The 9,512-nt window shown below is 38.2% G+C and overlaps 1 pseudogene; it reads left to right on the top strand.

Annotated features, from left to right (window-relative positions):
- Positions 1 to 9,280: 9,280 nt before the first annotated feature.
- LOC144220212 (U2 spliceosomal RNA) lies at positions 9,281 to 9,512 on the top strand (annotated as a pseudogene).

The following is a 9,512-nucleotide window of genomic DNA, read 5'->3' as shown; positions in this document are numbered from 1 at the left end:
TCTTCCTGACCCATTGTATTCATGAAAGCACTGTTTCTAAAAGCCTGAGCTTGAAGACTTACAGTGCCTTTGTGAGCCCTCCTACTTATTTTCTCATTCAATGAGTTCCCATGTTCTTCAATTATTCCTCCACAATGCCATTTGAATAATTTTTCTACTCCCAATCCCACTGGGAGTTGTAGTCTGAAAAACTCTTTCAAGTTTCTTTTACTAGCAGACTCCATTTTGATCTAGTTTATACACTGCTATTAGAGTAATTTTCCTACCAGTGGAATGAAACCAAACCAAAAGAAAACTAAACTAGAAAATAAAGAAACAAACCAACAAAGCTTTTGATTTAAGAGTCTTCCAATTGGCAATCAAATTAAAAGTCAGCCTTTTAGATTGATGGTCAATATTTTCACTCTCCAGTTCAAATCTTTCAAGTTTTACTTGATATGATCCCTGTATGCCACATGCCAGAAATACCCATAATGGCATAGATTGTTGTTACTTACTAAATAGACCTTGCTTCTTGCTGAAAAACCCCCAATTTTCTTCAGGAATCACCTTGTTCCAGGGGATGAATCATGGTGGATTCCTTTTCCTTTTGCCAGGAAGGTGGTTGTGTGACCAAGCTCTGGCCAATAAATATAGAGAAACTCTGCTTGGAACATTTGGAGATAGATGTTTCTTCGGATAAAAGAGAGACATATAGGCGATGGTTCCTCCACCCCCTTCCTTTTGCTTTGTTGTGGAACGAGCACCTGGTGTCTGAAATTACACCAGCCATCTTGTGACCATGAGCCAACACAGGAAACAAAAGTCTATAAGCTCAGGAAAGTGGAATTAGAAGGATTGGAAAAATTAGATACTGAAAGGTACTATCACTGCTAAATAAACCGTGGAATCTTTTGCCTGTAGACTTTTTAATATTTTAACAGATAAAATTGTTTCCTTAATATACAACACTTTCTATTTTCATTCAATAATCCAATTCCTGCAATGTAACATGTCTTTACATATATGGGTTCATTTACTTAGAACTTTGACTCTTCCCTCTGACCTTCATCAAAACTAACCATCCTTCATTTTCAGCTTATGTGCTTTCTTCTTTTTAAAGTCTACTCTGATTCCTTCTTTTCAAGGCTGACTCTATCTTCTTTAGAGCAAAATTACATTCTACTATTTCCTTCTTTCAATTTACTCTATGTTACTGAATCTCAGTAACTAAACATAGAACTTATTTCCTGCTCCATAGCATCTTCAGAGAATGATTTTTATATAATAGACACTCATTTTATTCTGAGTCATCAGTAATGCTCCATGAAATCTCATCAGTCTGAAAGATCTGATCTTCAATCACACTTCAGTTCTCAATCTAGCTACCAGGTGGACATGTGGCAAGAGCAGGGCTTACAATTCTATTTGGTACAAATCTTTTAATTTCCAAAAGATTAAATCCTTTAATCCTTGGTACAAAGTCATAACATTTCTATAAGATAGCATTATTGCCTTTCCTTGGAGTAAAAGGAGAATAATTCATAAATTTCTTAAGATAACTGCACTTTATTATAAGATATGTACAGATGTACTATACATACCTCCTTCCATGGGAATGCATATGCATGTGTGAGTGTTAAGTGCATATATATGTATATATATTTGTGGCTATGTCAAAGTGATTTGTCTAGAATATACTTTCCCTAATTGAAGTCATTTACTTCCAAAAGAAATTCAATAACAGCACAATCACAGCATAAACCTAGTGTGCCTTCCTTAAACTTGTGAGCATAGATATTCAAAGATACATGTGCTACTTAGACACTTGTTGATCTACATGGATTTCTTTTTGTTCTATAAACAAAATAAACAACAACATCAAACTATGAAAAGTCCTAGAATGAATCAAAATAAACATGTGTAATAACAAGTATTATCAGCAGGCATTATTAATAAACTATTATATCATTAGATTAATCAAAACTAAGCATGGTGAGGAATTTGAGTCTTTGGCACTAAGTATATACTCAAGATAAGTGTGCAGTTAGAACAGTAGGTAGCTGAAGTATGCATCTGACCATAATTTTAAAATACTTTTAAATATTTTGTTTGGTAAAAAATACATCTTTAATAGTGCGGATGAGATTCATGCTCAGAAATGTTGGGGTAAGTGGTTGAATTTTCCAAAAATGTGTGTTAGGACAGCATAATAGCTAAGTAGGTCTACGTGACTGATGAGGCTGCATGCTATGTCTGAGTGCATCTGCTGCACCTGCCTGATATATAAATGGCTTATGTTATATGACTAATCATCTATGGGCATGGGCTGTCTGATGAAGCCATTCCACCTGCAAGAGCTCATTATGTAGTTTATAATTCCATTTTCAAAAGAAAAAAGGAAGGAAGGAAGATAAGCTCCTTTTCAAGTCAATAGAATCTCCATATCTTGGTTCCAGGCGATTTTCACTAACTGACTTCTACAACCACGAGGAAGGAGTGAACAGCTGGATTAACACGGAGAGTGCTGACACAGAAATCCAGCAGTAACTGTATGAATAGCACTGTTGTAACTCACCATCACAGGTGGATGAAGAGTATGCTTTCTGCCACAGAGGGCAGATGTGAAATGCTGACTTGACAGCAAAGATTAAAGTATTCACCTTTGCTCAAGTTTTGCCTACGTTAGTGTTTTTAGGAAAAGGAGAGGGAAGAAAATGGTTTGAAATATTTTGTAGTGGTAATGGAACATGACAGCAGCAAGAACAGACAAATAGGAAGGCAGGCAGGAATAGAGTGAGCTGACAATGTCCTATGATGAACAAGCCTAGTAAAGGATGGAATGCTTATATATTTCACACCAAGATACAGAATCTGCTTCCTACCAGATTAAACATCTGTTGGGTCTCATTAACTCTATTAATGACAAAAATTGGCCAGGCAATCTTTATTTGATGTCGAGGAGACAATAATCTAGTCATTCTCATCATTTTCTCATTCTTTAATATAACTCTCCAAGGACTTCCTACTTCAAGAAGCAAATTCCTAAGGTAACTCTATGACCTTATCTTGAGAAGTATCACTTCTGAATCCTAATAAGATTACAGCTAAGATCTAGCCTTAGTGGGAAATCGATTAGTCAAGCAGCAGAAACAGCTTTAAAATTCATGAGTTATATAAGTTTGAAATAGTACAGAAGCTTTTTGCAAAAAGGAAAGAATTTCAATTTTAATGTCAATTGGTAATGATGTAATGTCTCATGTTTAATCAGTAAGTCATTGGTGAAGGATTGAGGAGCTCATATAGAGAGTTTATACTTTTTTCTTTTAACCAGTTTTAATTATAAGAATCTGAGGTAGGGCACCTGGGTGGCTCAGTTGGTTAAGCATCCAACTTTGGCCTAGGTCATGATCTTGCCATCCTTGAGTTTGAGCCCCACGTCAGGCTCTGTGCTGACATCTCAGAGCCTGTCGCCTGTCTCCATCTCTCTCTCTCTCTCTCTCTGCCCCTCCCCCACACATTCTCTCTCTCTCTCTCTCTCTCCTCTCTGTTTCTCTCTCTCTCAAAAATAAATAAAAATTAAAAAATATAAGAATCTAATGTTTACTTCTAATACAGTGCTGAAGACTGGAGCCAGTATTTCAGATTCAAGGTATTGTCTTTGAAGGTAAAAGAAATTAACCAAATCACTTGAGTGTTTCAACCATTCAGTGTTTAACCCAGGAAAAAAAGCCTACTGAATTTATATTTTTCAAGAGGATATTTATGTGTATTTGTGTTGAACATGTGTATAATAAGATTCCATGAATATGCATAGATATTATCATTAATTTATAAAATGTTCAAACACAGATACAAAATGTTTCATATCCCACAGATTTAGGGCCACTGCTTTATGATGCATTGATGGTCATTTTAAATTGACTTCCATATAATCATCAGTTATAAATGTTTTAAAAGGTTTTTTTTTGTGAAAAAATCATTATAAGATTATGGGGATTTTTTTGTTTCTTAGGTCAGAGATGTTGTGGGAGAAAATTTAGATTTTATATTTAAAAATATCTAGGGGTACCTGGGTGGCTCAGTCGGTTAAGCGTCCGACTTTAGCTCAGGTCATGATCTCACAGTTAGTGGGTTCGAGCCCTATATCCGGCTCTGTCCTGACAGCTCAGAGCCTGGAGCCTGCTTCGGATTCTGTTTCTCCCTCTCTCTCTGACCCTCCCCTGCTCATGCTGCCTCTCTATGTCTCTCTCAGAAATAAATAAAACGTTAAAAAAATAAAAATAAAAATTATCATCTAAATCAATTTAACTCAAACTAACTGGAAAAGATGGAAAAGTGAAATATGGAAGAATATTAAAGATTTAGAAAAGGAGAAGATTCAAAACAGCATGAAATGATTAATACCTAGACAGTTGATTGCATTTATTAACCTGTGCTTTATAATAATAATGCCATGTAATTAGTATTTTTAGGTTGGCATTACTATATTTGTTTGCATAAATCAATGACTAGCCTCTAATATCAAATGGTGTGAATGTGTCATGATGATTTCTTTTGTTTTATTATTAGAATCTCTTAATATCCAAGTTTCAATCAGTCTCTTCTTTCCTCGTCCACTCTATTGGATGCGTTGATTGAAATATCTCTTTATCGGAGATATTGAGTAGGTGGTTAGGTGTATGAATATGAAATTTGGGATAAAAGTTTCAACCGGAATATATATATTTCAAAGTCATACACAAAAAGATTCTTTTTGAAGCCATAAGGCTATATGAAATCACTAAGGAACTGAGTGATGAAGAGGGACCAAGACTTGGACGCTACAGCATTACAGAATTAGAGTTCTGGAATAAGAGGAGGAATGAGCCCAGGAGACTGAGAAGGCCTGAACAGTGAGAGAGAAAGTAAAGGCTATGGTGTCCCAGAGGCTCAGATGTAGAGAATAATCAACTTTGTAAAAAAAAAAAAGAATGCTGACAGATCAGAAAAGTGCTATAGACTAAGAATTAATCATTTCGTGATATAGAAATCATTTGTAATCTTGACAAAAAAATAAAACCAGGTTTGGCGAATAGTTGTAGCAAAATCAACCATGGAGTAGGCCTGAGGTAGAATTGGGCAGGTGGAATTGGAAAAGGAAGCATAGACAACAGTTTTGAAGAGTTTTGCTCTTCAAAGAGCAAAGGAAATGGGACAATAAATACTGGAGAATTGGTGCAGTCAAGAAAAGGTATATTAAAATGATAGACATAACAGCATAATATTATATTGATGAGAGATAGAGGGAGAGAGATGGGAAGGAGAAGGGCAAAGGTGTGGAGGAGAAAGAGAAGAGGGAGAGGGAGAGAGAGACAGAGAGAGACAGAGAGAGAAAATGGTATATGGTATAACAGAGAAGAGTAAAAAACTGCCACAGGAAAGTAAGTAAGGCTAAGATCTGGACAACAAATAGAACAAATAGAGGAAAGGTGTTTGGGGAGATGAATGGATAGTTTATATTTGTGGTGTCAAGTAGGGAGGCAGATTATGTGAGTGCAGATAGATGGTAGGCGAGGTAGGTGAGTGTAGCTTGTGTTGGTCTATGGAGGTTCTCTTTTGATGCTTAAGTTTTGTCAAAGAAATGTGAAGGAATGTCATTGGCTCAGAGTGAATTTTGGGGTGAGACTTAGAGATTTAAGAAGAGAAAAAAAAGACCTGATACAGTGATCACATAGGTTGATTAAGGACATATTGTGAATGTGTAGCATTATATAGGCACTTGAGATTCACAGTAATGAAATTAAAATGAGAAGAGTTGGCACAATTAAGAGATTTTCTCTGAACTGTGGATGTAGGACCAGAATAAGTATAGAAATGAATTTAACAAGGGTTGTGCTTTTGCCAAGAAAGTACAATAAACTGTGGAAAAGGGGAAGGAAGTCAGGGGTATAAGCAAGGTGATGATTATGTTAAACCATGGAATTCAAACTAAATAAAAGGGAGAGAGAAGATATGAAAATATGGGATGGTGAAAAGTTACAAAACTGATAGACTGGAGATCCCAGGATGTTTTGAGTATTTTGGAGTCTGTATGATTACAGGAAATGAAATAGAATGATAGAAAGCGGTGGGCAGTGAATGCAAGTTATAAATTGACAAAGAAATTGTCATTATTGGCATCAAGGAGAACTGGGTGTGACCATGGCAGATGGTGATTGTGGACGTGTAGAAGACAAGATCATTGTAGGAGAGGAATTGATGGAAATGAGAGACTAAGGTTGAGAAGGAGCAACAATATCAACCTTGAGCCCACAAGAATATACAGGGAGCAGTGTTGGAGATTGATAATGAGCTACAGGCTAAGTCATGGAACAATGTAAGGAAGAGGCTGAGAAAAATGTGAGGGAAACACGTGCATCAAAAACGATAGATTGTGGGTCTTATAAGTGAATGCTATGAAATTTAAAGCAGGCTTGTTTTTTAGGGAGAAGGGAGGAAGGATGGCCTGAGAGCAACAATGAACAGCGAAGATGTCTACTTCACTGTTACAGTAACAACAGACACCACTGGTGAAAGCTGTAGGGGAGTTAGGGACCTCAAGGAGGAATGACGTTTTTTTAGAGACAAATTTGGAGAGAACATTCTAGAAAGAGGCAGAGAGTAACAGGGATTTCTCTAATGCTGGACCTTGTGTTTCAGAGGGCCCAGCAGAAGGGATTTAAAAGAGCCAAAGGGTGGGAGAAGTGGATGAAGAGGCTAGCATACAGAGAGTGATACTTGTCCCCTGCATCTGGGGCTTCGTGGGGGTGAATGAATGTATAAAAAGACCTAAAAATTTGAAGGTACTAGTGCTACTGCTGGCCTGGTTGCGATTTGGGTGGGGTTGAGCAGGAAGAAGCATTAAGTGACACCCTTGTCCTGGTGATGCAGTTGAGGTTGGGAAAGATGGGTTTGGAGTCCCAGTGGGGGTGGACCCGCTCCTGACTGCAGGCTCATAGTCCTGAACATGCAGGTGTTGTAAGCGGTACACCTAGAGAGGACTTCCCAGCTTCAATTTTGGCCTCCACTGGGCAGGGGACAAATTTACTGACAGAGTTCCAATTCCTACTCAAACCCCAGGGGTGCAGTTGTGAAACTCTGGGAAAATCTGTTGTTACTCAGAACATGTGGCACTGAAAGTAAGTCTGGAAAGTTAAGGGAGCTCAATTTTAGACCCAAGTGCATCCATCTTCCCAACCTGTTCCTGTTGAATAAGTGAGCTATGGAATGGCTTTTTTTTTTTTTTTTTTGAGAGAGACAGACAGACAGACAGAGGGTGCAAGTGAGCAAGGGGCCGAGAGAGAATGGGAGAGAGAGGGAGATAGAGAAGCGGGACTCACCTGAAGTGGGCCCCGAGTTCACCTGAAGCGGGGCTGGTGATCACTAGATGAACTAGATGGATTATCATATATGATATATGGATAATCAAATATGGATTATCATAGGTGAGACTCTTTTATCATATGTGGGACTCAAACTCACCAACCAGGAGATCATAACCTGAGCCAAAGTCAGATGCTTAATGACTGAGCCACCCAGACACCCTATGGAATGGCTTTTTAAAAATTCGTGGGACACCTGGGTGGCTCAGTTGGTTAAGTGGCCAACTTCAGCTCAGGTCATGATCTGAGGGCTCGTGAGTCTGAGCCCCTTGGTGGGCTCTGAGCTGAGAGCCTGGAGCCTACTTCAGATTCTGTCTCTCTCACTCTCTCTCTCTGCTCCTCCCCTGCTTGTGCTTTCTCTCTCTCTCAAAAATAAATAAACATTAAAATTTTTTTAAAAAATTGTTAATTTTGTTTGTATCTACAATTAAAAAATAAAAACCCCAAAGTACTATTGTATTTAGGATGCATGGAGAGAGCCACTTGGGGAGGACACTTAGGAGCCCTTGCCCCCAGGTGCTACTGCTTTCTTCCTGGGCTAGGGCCATGTGGAGATGCTCCACAGAGTTCATGGATAAAAACAGCTCTATGTTCATGAACTTTTTCTAAAATGGAGGCAGGAGAGATGACATGTACATTATTTTCCTAGATATTGAAAGAGCATTTCCCTACTAAAAAGATTGGTAGTGAAATAGAAGTGTCATTTCCTGGCTTCGTTCTCTACTTTCATAGTACCCAGCCAAACCAAAAGAAATGTCTCAGAAAGTTACATTTGCTCCTGCTCTGTGTTCCCAGCTCTATTCTGGTATGTGTGCATTTTAAACTTCTTTCCCAAATCACATATAGTTTTATTTCAACTGTGTGCATCGTCTCAACCCCATCCTATAACTATCTAAAATGCTTAATAATGCAGAGGTTTTTTTTTTTTATGTTTTTTATTTATTTCTGAGGGAGAGAAAGAGACACAACATGAGCAGGGGAGGGTCAGAGAGAGAGGGAGACACAGAATCTGAAACAGGCTCCAGGCTCTGAGCTGGCTGTCAGCACAGAGCCCGACGCGGGGCTCGAACCCACAAATCGTGAGATCATGATCTGAACTGAAGCTTAACTGACTGAGCCATCCAAGCGTCCCCAGAGTTGTTTTTATTGTTGATTTGTTTCTTATAACGTATTTAATAAAGCTTTTATTTTGGATAGATTTTCATTACATCTGATTATAAGCCATGCATAATATTTCAGCTGTTAGATATAAAGCATAAACATTCTTTTTTTTTTTAATGTTTTATTTATTTCAGAGAGAGAGAGAGAGGCAGCATGAGCAGGGGAGGGTAGAGAGAGAGGGAGACACAGAATCAGAAGCAGGCTCCAGGCTCTGAGCTAGTTGTCAACACAGAGCCCGACGCGGGGCTCGAACCCACGAACCCACGAACCCATGACCTGAGCCGAAGTCGGACGCTTAGCCGACTGAGCCACCCAGGTGCCCCAAACATTCTTTTCTTTTAAGTGATCTCTCCACCCAACAGAGGGCTCAAACTCACGACCCTGAGATCAAGAGTTGCAAGCTTTACTGGCTAAGGCAGCCACTTGCCCCTTACCATCCTTTTATACTTGATCTTTAAGTGTTTCTTAAAGCATATGGTAATTTTCCATAATATTTCTAAATACTGATGTTTTGAGTCTGGCTTCACATATTATCAAATGCTAGATCTTAGTTATCTTGGGAATAATTACAACCTAATGATCAAATGCATATTTTTGTACTTAGATTTAATGACAGTTTTCTAAATAGTAATGATGTATATACATTATCCTTTTTGACTTTTGGAAAAAGTAATGTTGTGATAAAAGGGTCTTTCATGGTTTTTCACATTTATTTCTCACATTCCCCTAAGTTAGGCTATGCTTCTGAGCCTTTTGGCCTAGATCAACTGTATTATCTGTTCTTATCAGTTTAAACCTCAGCTGACAGAGGGAGAAACTGAAGAATTCAGCAATTAAATAATTCACCCACATTCACTTAATTATTCACCTAATGTTGAAGAAGTTGTAAAACAGATTTGAGCTCAATAGACAAACCCAACAGCCTGAGCTAGTCACCAGTGCAGCACACCTGCTCAAGCTCAAAGTAAA

The sequence above is a fragment of the Crocuta crocuta genome, unplaced genomic scaffold, assembly GCF_008692635.1.
Source record: "Crocuta crocuta isolate KB4526 unplaced genomic scaffold, BGI_CrCroc_1.0 scaffold9, whole genome shotgun sequence".
In the NCBI taxonomy this organism is placed as follows: Eukaryota; Metazoa; Chordata; class Mammalia; order Carnivora; family Hyaenidae; genus Crocuta; species Crocuta crocuta.
The sequence above is the reverse complement of the archived record's forward strand: the minus strand, read 5'-3'. Positions and strand labels throughout refer to the sequence as shown.